At 41.0% G+C, this 15,565-nt stretch overlaps 1 long non-coding RNA gene across 1 annotated transcript; it reads right to left on the minus strand.

The window, feature by feature from the left end:
- Nucleotides 1-717: 717 nt before the first annotated feature.
- On the minus strand, nucleotides 718-4,204 carry LOC106035030 (uncharacterized). Its single transcript, XR_001206472.3, has 3 exons — nucleotides 4,133-4,204; nucleotides 2,601-2,747; nucleotides 718-1,563 (listed from the first exon to the last, which is right to left on the minus strand). It is a non-coding gene; the product is annotated as an uncharacterized lncRNA (long non-coding RNA).
- Nucleotides 4,205-15,565: the final 11,361 nt, after the last annotated feature.

Genomic DNA, 15,565 nt, shown 5'->3' on the forward strand with positions numbered 1-15,565 from the left:
AAAAAAAAATCCCTCTAAAAATTTCCTCTAAATTTTCTCCAGGAAAAAAAAAAAAAAGTCAACCTGAAGGGAGAGGGCTAATCACACAGTGGGGCACTTAAAAGCCTGTGTCCTTCTCCTTGTCCCGTCACACCAGCTTTGGCAGCAATACAGCAGGGGTCGCAGCAGCTGTTGGAAAGCCTGCTTGGCTTTGCTTCTGCTCCTGGTATTTGCTACTATGCTTGCGGTATAAATACCATAAAGAAAAACCTGTCAAGCAGACCATTTCTCATTATTTGGAAATTAGCAACCTTTATACTGTTTCTAAAACAAATTGTTTCCATTATCAGAACATTGCAATGCTATATGCATCCACAAGAAATCACCACATGAATATATTTCTGGCTTGAATATAATACCTTTTTTTTCCATGAACAATTTAACTCCCTTTTTCCTGGGTTTCCATTCAGGAGAAATACAATAAAAACTCAGGTAAAAACACAGTGTTTGCAATAATTTTCTTGTGCCCCTTCAGTACCAGGAGAACAATTTGTTCTCTTTAATTTCAAAACAGAGCAACAATTAATTAAACTAATGAGAATTAAAGGGGGAAAAAAGTACTTCAAAGGATTTCTGGCCTATGAAAAAAATCTTATTTTGGTCCTGATGCAAAAATAAAGTATTTCCTTGCATAAATAATCTCACAGAAGCTGTATCCTTAAAATGCATTCCCAGGATTGTGGTTTTGGCAAATGGGGATTCAAACTGCAGTTATGTTGGTGAACTGATTTTGATATGTGCATCTGCTTGTAAAATCCTTTGCTAAGGGAGGATATTATCACCAAGCTGGGAGCTAAGACACAAGCCCAGGATGTTATCCAGTCGCAAACTGGCCAAACATTTGTGTGTTTGGCAAAAGTATACAGACATAAGCTTTTTGACTGTTGCTTTACTAATAAGAAAAAGAAAAGAAACAGGAAAAAGAAGTGCATTCACTGGTCCAAAAATCCCCCTTAGCAGAGAAAGACCTGCAGGGAAAAGAAAACACATAAAAATGCACTGAAGCAAAGTAATGCTCCTTGAAGCTGACTGTGCCCCTAAACTATGCTCCTGAGATTATATCCCGAGGCGGCAGGGGGCATGGTTAAGAGCAATTCTCTCTGGCTCCAAAAGAATGAAGGCAAGTGTCAGCACTGCCATAAAATCAATGCATGGATGACTGCTCCCAGGGTGACTCGAAGCAGCAGTGACATGAGTCTGGACATTGTGCTCGTGAGGAACCACCCTTAATGGCTTTCCATCTGATCCCTGGCTGCAGGGGTCAGCTGAGCCACTACACAAACACAGGGCTGAAATACCAGGTCACAGATCCGACGCGTCAGTGTGCAGCCAGCTCGTGACAGTGACACTTGTTGCACTGTACAGAGAAGGCTGCCAAACAGGCTGGTGGATTTTAGGATACCACGCAGATCTGGCAGGATTCCTTGTACTCTCTTGATCCTCTGTTTCCGTACCTTCTACAGCACTCTTGTGTGTTTTCTCTGGCTTGGAGGTCTGAATCACAGCTTGATCATCAGTCAGATCCTGTTAACATGGGATAGATTAACATGTATCATCATAATGCAAAGGGCCTGGAAATTATTTTTTTCTGTGATACAGTCTTTTCCATATGTGCTAGCCTGATCTAGACGGCGCAAACCAGTCTTAACACTCCACTACTGGCATCTCTCTCCTTACCACCAAGGCTGTGCTTGCACACAGAATTTGTGCTAGAATAATTAAAAGTGTTTTTCAAAATGATTCAGCCTTTAGCTAGCTCAGCTTCTCTGTACAGGGATGTTTTCATCAGCTTATCTTCAGGTTCGACTGGCTAGCACAGGATTCAGTCACGCAAAGCATTCAAGATACTGCAGCTCACCAGTTGCTATCTGTCAGCTGAACCACGACTACATAATCTAAACCCCTTCCTGGCCTGTCCCTAGTGCCCAATAACATTTTTAAAAGCCTCACTCTCTCACTCCCCTGACCAGCTTTTCAAGATCCCCAACCACCCTGGGGCATGCCAAGCATAGCTGGGACTTCTCAAGCCTGCTCTCAGAGTTAACACAGCAGCTCCCACTTTCTGCCAGTATGCTTAGCACCTTCAGCTCATTTCGTCTTCACTGAGCTATGCAGCAGACCTGGAAGGTGAAACAAGGGAGACATATGCCCTGAAATCCCAAAATGGTGAAACAAGTTCCTTTCTGTGTTGTATTCTGCTGCTCGTCATGAAAGAGATGATGGTAACACAACAACCACTGGTGCAAATGCTCCTCTGCTCTCGGTGGCACAGCAAAGACAGCAACGACATAGCCCCTTACACTGGATGTGTAAGTGGGAGGGTAATGAGCTTGTTGGTCTTCTGCCTGTCATCTTTCTGTATTCTCCACTCCCCAGCTTCTTGCATGTTCCCCTCGCCACTTAGGGTAACCACTGGTGGCAGCTCAACCCTGGGCAACAGCAGAAGCAACAGGAACCCAAGGAGTAGTGTCAGGGATGAGGGAGAGGCCATTACAGACAGACAGTTCTCACCATTTCTCTCTCATACACACATCACAGCCCTCAGCACCACCTTAAGTCACCTCCGATACCCAGCCTGCTGCCTGCACAGCAGCAGAGCCAGACCTGCAAGAAGTGCAGGTGAGGTAGCACATCCTGTCGACTGAAGCGGATCTCTCATGTCGGGCACAGAGGCCTGCAGCAGCACAGCCCCCAGCTGTGCAGAGTACCTGCCATAGTATTTTGTACAGCTAGTGTAAAGCTATCTTCTATTTAAAGCTTCACTCCATGACTGCAATGTAGACGTACACTAGATCTTCCTGTACATACTCTGACACGCAAAGCAATAATGTGACACCAGGAAACTCATCCTGGTACACAATGGATTATACCGAAGAAGGATCTATGCTTGGGATCTTAACATGATACGAGTTAAAATCAACAGAGACTTTTATTTTGTACTAAACAGTGGTAAGTAGGGCTTAGATCCTGCAAGCACAGAAGCATCCATATTATTTTTGTTTTTATAGTAGTCCCACACAGTTGGAAGATCATAAGTCAGCAACAAGTTTTCCTCTAATTTCAGTAGGGGTAGAATTTTTAGCTATATTTTTTAAGTAGTGGTGCCTACATGCTAAGAGGATTCATCCCACTTAATGTCTAAAACCACGGTGTCTAGTCTGAGCTAATTGCTCCAGGCTAGCCGAGTCGGTGAGAAAAGTTAAGCACTTTAGGTTGGGTGAGTTGTCTCTCATGCAGTCGATGTCTAAGACATGCCCTTTGGCAGTCCCAGCTTCTTTCTGCTGACTATAACAGGAGCCAAAGGTGAGTAGCTCAAAAACAGATATCATTTCAACCATACACTTCTAGAGGCAGAAGAGATGAATCCTATTCCATGTATTTAAGCAATTGAACCTGAATTCTTTAAAAGCTGCCCCTGTAACATCAAGAAATCTCTCTGCTTCGGCTCTTTCCAAATGGACAATCTAATAATAATTTAAGTAATTTATCTAGGGAATTAGGCCAAGGTGCTCAGCATTTTTCAAGTGGAAAAGGTTTGCAGAGCAGCGACATCGACTGTATGTCTCACCTCACTCCTACCCAAAAGGCTTCTCCCACAGATCCTGTAGGCATCCTGTTGGCAAGCAGGACGGTACACTGCACATCCTTGTTTGTGACAGTTGGGTGCCTCAGGCACATCCAAGACTGTATTACAGGTTCAACACTCTGCTTAGTGCACAGCCACCCACTGGTCCTGCCTCTGATACAGCATCCAGACATTACGCAAGTGCTGAAGCAGAAATTCAGTGTGCAGTATGCCACAGCCTTTCCCTATGATGACAGTAAGAAATAAATGTCTTCCTTCAGGAATGCCAGAGACATTGCAATCAGCATTCATCTTACCAAATCTACATCTGACCATCTACATCTACTAAAACCACCAGTCATGTAAGAGTGTCTCTCCCTTTCACAGACAACACCACTACAGTGGAAAAGCTGTACTTCAACTAGATCTAGCACCTGCTCTTAGCCAATTGCTCCCTGGGCTTCCTCCCTCTACAGTCAATAGAGACATTTCTTGGTGCTCATCACAGGCTACGTTTCTCTTACATACCTCTATCAGAACAGAATGCCCTGCACTTGGAGAAGACTATTGCTCTTCATTGACTAAAATGGAAGACAAGATGGCTACCTTCTGCTAGCTGCCTTTTTTGTTGTTGTTTTTGAACAGCTAAGATGAGATGAGATGAATCCCACCTGAAAACTGCAAAGCAATTCAGCATGATTTACTACAAGGCCAGAAGTAAATGCAATATTTATTATTTGTCTCCACATTAAAAAGACAAACTAATGTCCTCTCTTAGTTATAGAAAGTGGAGACTTTTAATAGAAACATAACACTACATAAATACTTAAGACCTACTAATTTTCCACCTGTTTTAATTATTCACTTATCATAAGATGAAACACTCAAAAATTCTCAGTCTGATCCCTAGCAAATGCCTGTCTTTGTTTTCATGGGCTTTCAGGAACAAAAAATATTTCAAGATCACATTTGTGAAGTCAAGGCATTTCCAAGCAAATAATTACTAAAAAAAAAAAAAAAACAAAAAAAAAGAGAGAGAGAGAGAATTGGTTACTGCTGAGATGCTGGGTTTATTTTTTAAGAGGCAATCTGCTGTACTTAAGATAAACAATGAGTTCACTGTTTTGGAGGGTAAATTTTAATGCAAGCCCCTTTTCAGGTCACAGTTTAAAGATCTGCAAGGGAAGGAAGGCAGGACAGGGCAAGACATAACTCAGCATACTTGAATATACGTTGTCTTCCTGTCACCTACCCCCTTACTCCTCAGAGAGTCTGTAGATCCAGGCCAGTTTGAATTGCTAGCAACCTGGCTGCAGAAGTTAGTCCCATGCAGTATAAACAGGGTGAACTGATCCACACTGAGCTCAGTACTGCTGCAACTAAACAGCTCACACAACTCAAATTAGCTGTTTCAAAGGCAAGGTAGGTCAAGTTAGCTCTTTTAAGGTTAACTTGGGTATATCAGTTACTTAATAAATGCCACCATGCAATAACATTGTTGGTGTTGCATCAGAACTGTTGTTTCTCACAGTTACCTTTTCAGGTGTAGCTCACTAGTCCCTGATTAAATAATTAAATTAATTCTTTAAATTTGTTGAATTACCTCTAGTTTTAGTAAGTTTGAGGACTTCCAAAGGACATCAAGCTCTTGCTTTTATTCTATTTTTATTAGATTAGATGTAATTTTTGTATTCAAATGAAGAGTAACAGATGTAGCTCTGTGTGGTAATGCTGAATCAGAAAGTAATCTTATAGTAAACACTTGGACTTTTTACCAATGTTGACTGTTCAAATCAAATTACAATATGTGCATTTCTAAATTTCATTCTCTCAGTTATTTTCACTTTGACCTGAATACAAATATTGATTGTGGATACTCTGATTACTTAACTTTTGGTATTTTGGCTGTTTTTAAAATCTCTTAATGCCATTAGAAAAATTCACCTTTTAATGCAATGAGTAATTTTTTCCCTTACTAGTTTTACATCAGATTTTCAGATAGTGGTTATAATTAGGTGTTTGTACCTCAACAATAGATTTTATTCATTCTTGCATCCAGTGCCTTTCAACGATATTTAATTCCAAGCCAAATTCTCTCCCCAGCAGCCTGCTACCAATACTAGAGTGTGGCAAGTTTTTGTCTGAAAAATAGACATAAACAAAAATATTTGAACCTTGCTGGATATTCTTTTTGAGGTAGCAGATATTTAAAAGGCAGCTAGAACAAACAACACAATCTGCAGAAAGAAGTGCATTATCCTACTTTGCTTTCTGAAAGTAATAGGTTTGTAAACAGTACCATGAATGTACTCTGAAAGTGACTTTGATCAAATTCCATCCATTCCAGCTACAAACAAAAAAGTTAATTGAAGCAGAAAGAGTTGCATAGTTGCGGACTGAGGAGCAACTGCAGTTTAGATCCCGAGCCTTCACAAATCTCTTAATTACTAGTTAAGAGATTCCTCTGTTTATGGTTCTGACCCAAAGCTTGTAATAGGCAGTTGAAAGACAACTTCTACTTTCACAGAATTCAAAAGCAAGCCTAAATATGTAGGTTACCATTTGCAAAGGATGTAAGCACATACCCGACTTGAAGGAAGGAAGTACCCCCACTATATTCAGTAACATTTCTGGAAAAATTTGAGTGGCTTGTCCTTACATGCCTGACTGCATAAGGTCATCATTCCCAATAATGAGCCTGATTATGCTCCCGAACTGAAGTTGGTGGGAATAAGAGCACGGAAGCGTGTCTCTGGAGGGTCACACTGATACAAGAATTAAATCAATACTGTGCAGCTCCACTCAAACAAAATCGCTGGAGTTAACACCAGCAGAGAGTGGAAGCATGCAGTGGTAAATCAGCCCCAGAGTCTGCTACGTGGTTTTGACACATCCTTCAGTTTTATCAGAAATCCAAACACAAAATTTAGCACTCCGAAACATCAGTGGATTTTAGACACTCCCTGAAGGGCCTTGAGTACTGAAATCAATGAATAGTCTGCAATGAACTGACCTATAATTGTAGTTTTTCAGCTGTGACAAATAAAATATTGATAATGGTCTTCATTCTGCTTAACTCTTTCCCACTCTTTCAAAACATCATGTGTAATAGAGCATAGAAGAATGGAAAATACTTATAAAAATGTGAGATGGGTTGGCAGGGTTTCACAGAAAGCAACAATGATTTTTATTTCCCCAAGAGACATGCCACATGCCATGAAATGCAGCATTCTATACCGCAAGAGGCTGCAGCAATGACTGGTCCAGCACAGGGAGCTGATGAGCTGTATCGATGTAGGACTATGACATATATAAATAGGTTATTCATTTGGGGATTCATTGTTACAGTGAGTTTATGAGCCTTATCTAGCCTTATCTAGTTCTCCTACCTGAATGTCCCCCAGCACCATCGTGGCTTTAAAGAAGGAGGTTCATGGAGCAATGCTGATATTTTCAAAGGGATCTTGGAGCCTACCAGAAACTGAGTGACACTGGTTGATCCCAAAGCCTTACCTAACCCCTAAATTATCTATTCTCAAGTATTCAGTCTTATCATAAGCAACTGCATGCATATGTTGTAGCACATTCTTCAGGCAAAGACTTCACCACTGCACAGTCTACTCAAAAAAATTTTGTTGATCCCAAAGCCCCCCTGCTGCTAAACACAATATTACAGCACCTTTGTGGATGTCCTCCTTACGGACTAGTCCAAGGCCATTCAGGAGGTTAGAAGTTGAAGCCAGGTTTCCTTAGCACCACCATTTTTATTAGGCTTAGGAGGTATTTGTGGGATGGAGGGAAACTGATGTTTCTTACTACAAAGACAGCCACAATTCCATGAAAATCTATAACATGATAGATTAGGAAGCACACTCAGGATTGCTTAGTCCACTTAAAAGGTGAGCATAGAAACACCTAACCACATCTAGACACTGGGGCAAAACACAGAGACAGGTCCATAACCATAGTTTCAGAGGAATCAAATAACAGGACTAGGGCAATGCCGCAGTGCAGGTTCCTAAGAGAAACAGGGTGGCATTTGCAAGTTAGATAGACACATCTTCAAAAGACCACAATGCTGTCTTTCATTGTGAATTACTTACAAAATTATAATTCTCCTTCAGTAATCCACATCTCTTGTTCCTTTAAATGACCTATGATGAGAAAGCAATCAGGAAATAAGGATAAAGTAAATAAAAATGTTATAAAAGTTATTCTGATCAATTTTAAATGCATTCTGTTTGCCTCCCCTTAACACAGCGTAATGAAGTTTCATTGCTGTCTCTCCACAATATAAAAGGAATCACCAGACATGAAGAAGCATATGTAAAGTGGACAATTAGTGAAGAGCTGGCATGTTCTGAGCCACTATTCATTTATCTGCATGCATCTTTTCATTTTTTTTCTTTTTTTTTTGGAATTGGCTTTCAAAACGTTTCCATGGAAAACAGAGAGGAAGGCAGCTATCAAGAGCAACAACAGAGCCTACCCAGCAATGTGCTTTTCGGACCCTCCTTTTCCCCCCTTTTCTTTCCTCCTTTTTTTTTAAACTCGCCTGGGCTTAAGTTGAACAGTTTGCACCAGCATATGGCAAAGGTTGAGGTCAGACAGATAAAACGTTTCATTGCACCGAAGAATGGTTAACAACACGTGAATGTAAATTCTAACACATCGTAAAACTGTTGCAGAGCAGGCTGAAAGGGGGCTTTAGTTATGGCAGGAAATCTGCTTTCCAGCTCCACCCCATCCCTTCCAGTTCACTTCAGGTATTGTGGAGCGCAAAGGGACTTTTCAGCCCTCCCCTGGCAATCTGTGCCCTGCTCCTCTGGCAGATTTCTAATGACTTTCCAATGGAGATTTAGGGGGTTTTGTGTCCCAGCGCTGTGAAGGATTTCAGCCAGCCGAGGCAGCCCGCCGCTTTTGTCCCCTCCTCGCCTCACTGCTCCCCCAGGCTCCACCTCTAGGTCACCAGATCAACCTAGCGGAAAGGGGAACACACACAAAAAAAATATATATAAAAATAAAAAATGCCGAGCTCCGCCAGGCCAGCGTGCACGGCAATTTGTAGCTGTGCTGGTGGCAAGGGCAGCAGGCTGCCTGGGCCGGGCCAGGGCCTGCCCAAGCTGGGGGCCGGGCACCTGCTGGCCCCCTGGTACTGTCCCCTGTGTCCCCGCTGTCCCCTGTGTCCCTGCTGTCCCCTGTGTCCCTGTGACAGCCGTCATCTCCAGCAGGAAGCCTCAGGCCTCCAAGGCAGCTCCCCTGGCCTCTGTGATCAGCCTGGGCCTTGCTGCGGTGTTCGGGGCACGACCCGGCTCCCCTCAGGCGCCTCCGTGTCCACCCTTAAGGCCCTTCTGGTGCCGCCCTCCCTCAACCATTCACTTCCTGGCGCCCCCAAAAACACATTCTTGTCTTAGATACAGGAGGGGTGACCCCGCTCCCCTCCGCAGTTTTCCTCATTGCAGCAAAAACAAGGCAAAGGAGCGGCAGAATGCGCCTTCCAAGTCTTGATGTTACTGCTTTTTTCTTGCTTGCATTTATGTACTTTCTTCCCCCCCCCTTTTCCCATTCCCACATTTTGTCACCATTATTATAATAAATACAAAGGTTCTGCGCATAAGAAGAGACTACAAAAACATAAATGAATAAATAAATACTTAAATATCGAGTGACATGTTTGTGTCAGGCATTAGTGCAGGCTCTAGGTTGATGTTTTCGTTTATCATTTGCTCTAAGTTTCTGCAGCTGAAGAAGATAAACCCCAGCTATTCAAGAAAGAAATGTATAAATCATAACAAAGTACCCAGTTAAAAGGGAGCTTTTTCTTTTGCTTCTCTAGAGGCAAACTGCAGTAGCGTGGTGCTCAATTGTACACCATCACCGGAGTGAAACTATTAAGGTGGTGGTAGATCATATATATTGGAGCTGTATTTTGGCCTCAGTAACCTGCCTGCAGGGAGGTTTTTTGTTTGTTTGTGACACTGATACAAACAAATACTAATGCTCGCACATAGATACTGATCACCTTAACCCCCCAGGCCTCTTAGAAACTGTGCCTCGCATCCGACTTCCCTCTTCAGTATTGCTCTGAGGAGAGAGTGATTAATGTTCTTTTTAAATCTGGGAAGAAGTTAAAAGTGTGAGGGACATTGAGTTCAATTATGAAATATGAAAAGCTGAGAGGGTCAAGTCTACTCAAGCCCCACGACAGAAGAAACACTCCCAGGAGACTTTGATTCTTGGTCGGATGACTGATTGTTATGTCCTCAGAAAGAATTAAATTTTATTACCAGCTTTTTGGCAGCATTTAGAGTTTAACGTGGCTAGAATTAAAGAGTGCCTCGTCTGATTTTTCTTTCTTCCCTTTTTGTTCAAAAGCTGCTCCATTTTTTCACTGACCTGGAGGTGCCTGTTCAAGAAATGCAGGTGGCAAGTTATCTCTGGAGGGGTTGTACTGCCAGGCTGTTATTCACAGCTCATATTTGCATAATCTCTAGTCTCTTCTTAAATCTTCTCTTTTCTTCTCCTTCCCTTCTTTCTCCCCCAAGAAACCCTTACTACAATCTGGCTAGGGTTGTTTTTTTTCTTCCACGTGCCTCAGTAACACTGATTGTTTTTATCGAGGAGTTGCAAGTCGGTGATCAGTCACACCTTCCTTCCCTACAGAGAGGCTACGAACACAGCAGAATGTGTTTACTTTTAACATCTGCCAAGACTTTTAACATCACTGTGCAGTGAAAGCCCCAAAGACAAATCCAGAAATGAGCATATTAATAATTGTTGGCAACTGGGATCCTGCGGCGAGCCAGCGCTTTACCTTTTGGTGCTGTTTGCCCTTCCTTAAAGTTCTTTCTTGCCCTATATTATGAAAAGACTTCTCCTGGCTAAGAAGAAACTAACTGGTGTCATAGAGAAGCCTGGTAGTAAATCTTAAAAAGCTCAGTTTACTGTACTGGGAACATTAGAGGAAAATCAGTAGAAGGATCAGGCTTGTACAGAGGGAATTCACATGCCCAATGCACATGGAAGGCTTTACTTGGGAATGAAAGTTACACTTTTAGATGATTTCTTTTTAGTTTAAATATGCATAATTGTGTTTGCTTTTCAAGATTCAGAAGTCTGTTCTGAAGTGTGTGACTGCCTTAGCTAACTAAGACAAGTACAACAGAAAATCAGAAGAAGAAAAAAGAGAGAGAAGACAAGAAGAGAGGACAGAATTCTGTCAAGGGGATGACCACCAGTGATATAAGACACACCTCTCTCCCCTGTCTGAGGTCAAGTTCGGTTTCCTGAGCTAGTCATTCTACAGGTCCTGTGTCATATCTGCCTGACCTCTGCAGATTTCTTACTGGCCCTAAGACCTCTCTGACGGCATAAGACTCTCTTCCTTTGCCAGCTGAATCAAAACCCTTTGGTCTATGAAATTAATTAACTTGGATTGGGATGAGATTCCCATGCTAACACCTAAATTGAGGTGTCTAACAGGGGTGTTTATTCATTACCATTAGTGGAGACCAACCAAATGCTGATATCTACTTCTGACTGAGCTGAATTATTCTCTGTTCTGTATGGGATATAATGGGAGCTAAAACATTTAACTCTCTTCTAAAATTAGATGTCTGCAGCCTAGACCTGGGACTCCAGGTAGAGAAACTGGAATCAACATCTGAATTCACTGACTTTGGTCCTTTATTACTATGGGCACCACATCATGCTTTCTTCTTCGGTAACCTATCATGCTTCGTCCTTGAAGCAGTGAGTCCTTCCCTACTCTAATGGAAGACCATTGCAGAACCTCACTTCTGTTACCACTGGGGACATTCCCATTACTGTAAGGTTTAATATATCCACAGAGAGCCTATACCCACATGGTCCTTATGTCAACATCAGCCTCTGCATAAAAAGTTTGTTTTCCTTGCTGGTGTTTAACCCCCTGCTGCACAGAGAGCATTCATATTCACTCTCAGCCTCCAGTTTTTGGAGGTAAACATGCCAAGATCTTCTATATTTTCTGTCATATGATAATCTTCCTTTTCCCCAATCATCCATTCAAGAGTCTGTCTGTTCCCAGACAGAAGTTACATATGGTATCCCACAAGAGGCTACAATGTTGTCAGTGCTTTGCTATATCAGTAAGATCATTTAAAGTACAGAAAAAAAAAAAAAAAAAAAAAGCGCCTTATAAAGCAAGCATAAACTATGAGGATAGTTTAATTCAGGGAGGAAATGAATAAGAAATGACACAGGAAAAATACACAACAGCAAAGAATATATAGAAATATAAATTGTACGTTAATCATTCTCTGTCACAAAACCAGGCAATGCATATCAGAAAACAACTGCCAAAGATATCTTTGAGGACAGCAGTTTAATGATTCTTAGATCCAAGACTGTCTGAAAAATAACAACTTCTCCAATTGCAATAGGTAGAATTCAGGAAGAGGGAGAAAAACAGTCTTTGTTCAGGACACAGGCTTCGAATTTGTTGATAAGGATAGAAATAGGAAGGAGTTTCTCCTATGAGCATGCGTTGTTTTACTCAGTACAGGAGCACCCCCAGAGCTAGCTAGCACCAAAGACTCTGGTACTAGCCACTGACAAAAAGGGTGTGTGGGTATAGCTTGACTGCTGACTTGCATTGGACGTCTCTGCCTGTAGTTCTGCTCATCTTGGACAAACTGTGTGCTGCTACTGTGAGCCACCCACCATGGCCCCTGGAATGACAGCTTTCACTCATTTCATCAGTGTCTTGGTCAGAATTTGAACCTCTCTCAGATGCTCCAGAGCTAGGTTATTGATTATTGTATCACATAGTCTTTAGAGTCTGAACTTTAGGTTCAGCCTTGCCTGTTCTGAACCAACAAACATCAGCCCATAGCGGGCTTGAACTGCCTCAGTTGTATACCATGCCAAAAAGGAAAATGGGATGGAAAGCAAAGATAGTGAACTCATGCTGAGGAAGGCAGCTACTCTGCTGCCCACATCATCATGAGATGTGCATAACTCTGTCCCCGTGCCTATGGTGGAAATCTTTGATGGTCTGAAGGAGGAAAAATGCAGCAAGAAGGTGACTTCAAACTGCAAGTATTGAATGCAAAGCTGCTGTTCAAAAAAGCTACAAACTTACATGAAAATAAATAAATAAATACATAAATAATGCAAACTAAGGAGATGGTCCCTAGTTAAGGTTTCTTTTACGGTTTTTATAGCAACCAGTTAGAATTTACTTAAAAATGAAAAAAAAAATCCATCCACAAACTACCAGAGTCATAGTTTAGCATGTCAATTTTTGTTGGACAAATATGACACCCATTGACTTTACTTTTGTGAGGAACACATTAAAATGTGTTCAGTAGTAAGGGAGTGCAGAGCAACAGCATCATCACTGTACTAAGTGATGACACCCCCATTTTCACAAACCTGACAACTATTCAAATAGATCTAAGATTTACTAGCATATGTCAGGTCATAATTTTCCCTGGAAGACACTCTTAGTGGACCAGATGAGGCAAAACCATCAGAGAACATTGCCATTTTCTTAGCTGCTTCCTGCTGAATTCCTGACATTACAAATTCCAGTCTCTGTTACCAAACACACTCAAGTTTATGAGCATATCAAATTCCATTTGAGTATAAATCAGTGCTACCATCTCCACCCAAATATATATATATTTACCTCTGCTTAATAAGAATTTGGCTTAGACAAAGCAGAATATATTTGGCATCATAGTTGCTTTCCATGGCAGCATGAAAAAGATGCCAGGCTGCCAGAACCTCATACTCTCCTACATCATGTTTTCTGTTTCCCTTGTTTCCTTCTAAGAAATGACAGGAATGAAACTGAATTTAATCTCAGTGTTTCCACATAACACTCCTATAAGTAAACCTAGTGTTATTTACGATATTTTCAAGGAAGGATTATTGGGCTTCTTTTTTCAAGGAGAAAAGAGAAAAAAGCCTTTTTTTTTTTTTAAGTTGCTGTACAAACAGAAAGAGACTAGTATGTTAAAATGCAGATTGGTTTGATTTTGAGATTCAAAAAATGCTGTTCCACTATCTGGAAATGCAAAGAGTAAGTGCCATGCATTCCAGCCCTGTTGTTGGTAAGAACTTGTACTGGCCCATGGACAACAAGGAACAATGATACACATTTACAACAGAGGATGAGCCCTGATTACTAGTCATAGCATGACTGTGAGAATTCAGTTCCTCTGAGTACGTTTTGATTTTTAATGAAAAACACCAGATCCAGGATAGCTCTACCATATGGAATACAGCGTAGCACTTGGAAATCACATTTACTATGACATATTGACAATGAAATCAAGTGCAGTGGGATTGTAGGAAGAAATAGATCAAAACCCCAAGCTTCTCACCAAAACATGATAAAAGCAATTCTATTTATGAGGGTCCTCCAGTCAGTGCGATGCTATTCTGAAAATAAATAAATAATAATAAATAAAATAAAATAAAATAAAATAAAATAAAATAAAATAAAATAAAATAAAATAAAATAAAATAAAATAAAATAAAATAAAATAAAATAAAATAAAATAAAATAAATAAAATATAGTCTATATGAAGTTACACGGCTATCAAAGTAAAGCTTTAGTTCTCCTAGATTTGATTATCCCTGTGTAAATTGTACACCTACCGGGCTTCTGTTCTGTTCATATGTACAACAAGATCTTCTGGGTTAATTTCAACACTCAGCATGCATTTCCCAACTACCCTCACCTCCCTCTGTGGAAATGAAACCGTCCTTGAAACGTGTTCATATTCATGGATGACAGCATATTGATTTTGCATAACTTTAAATGGCTGAGTCTTCTAATGCAACCCATTTACAGAAATTATGTGAAAATTTGCAGTGTGTTTGGCATGAGTGCTCTCTTTTCTTTTTTTTGGTCCAGCCTCTGAGAATTATGTGATGAGAACATCTCCATTGTCTTCTGCCCCCCCCCCAGAACATTTCCACTCTGAAAGTTCACGGACAGGCAGCAGTGAGTAGCAAATTTTACTGTCATGAGCTTGAATGTTCACCTGAATTCCTATAATTCACCCAGTATTTCCACCCAGTAAGGGATGCAAGATTGGACTGCACATATTAACATATATCCTTTAAAGATGAGAAATAGCCTTTCAAAACAAATTTATTAAAATAGCGTAAAGAAATAAGCTGGCATACATCTTTTCTTGGCAGAAAGAGAGCAGTTTTGATTTATGGGTGGAGATGATCCAGTTACATGTATAGTTTAGGTTTATTCAACTGGCCTATCTCTCATCACTGTATGATCTCATTGGTATCACTAACTCATAAGTGTTTTCATTTACTTGAGAGGAAGGAATAATTAAAGGGAAAGGAATAATTAAAGCCATTGTCTGGGAATCAGAAGATATGAAACCAGTTCCTGTCTGTGACATTACATTCTTTGGTAACCTTTGGAAAAACAGTTAGTCTCTTCTATGTCCAATTCCTCATCTCTAAAGTGGGAATAATGGCCTCCATCCCAGCCTTTGTCTCCTTCTCTATAAAGACAGCAGCTTGGGGAAGGAAGTGTCCATTTGCATGTTGCCTGATCAGCAGGGTGTCTTATAATCACAGTAACAGAATTAATCAAATAGCAGTATACCCTGTCTTTAGTCAGTCTGTGAAGGGACTGTGGGTTTAAAGAGGGTACGCTAGGATCAGTATGGTGTGCTCACATGTATCAATTAATCATCCTAAAATGGAAAAACTAAACCCCGACTTACCATGAGTGACTCTGTAAAAGTACCTGAACAGCTTTTTCTTCTCTCTTTCCCTGCTAACCACCACATGTAACAAGTGGTTAGTGCCTCCTCCGTGACCAAAGAGGAGAAATGGGACCTTACAGGTTTCTGTGGCTCTTTTCACCCTTCCTTCAGAGCCATTCTCCTGCTGCTGAGCAGTCACTGCTGCACACACAGTGCTCTGAGATCAGC

The sequence above is a fragment of the Anser cygnoides genome, chromosome 1, assembly GCF_040182565.1.
Source record: "Anser cygnoides isolate HZ-2024a breed goose chromosome 1, Taihu_goose_T2T_genome, whole genome shotgun sequence".
Taxonomy (NCBI): domain Eukaryota; kingdom Metazoa; phylum Chordata; class Aves; order Anseriformes; family Anatidae; genus Anser; species Anser cygnoides.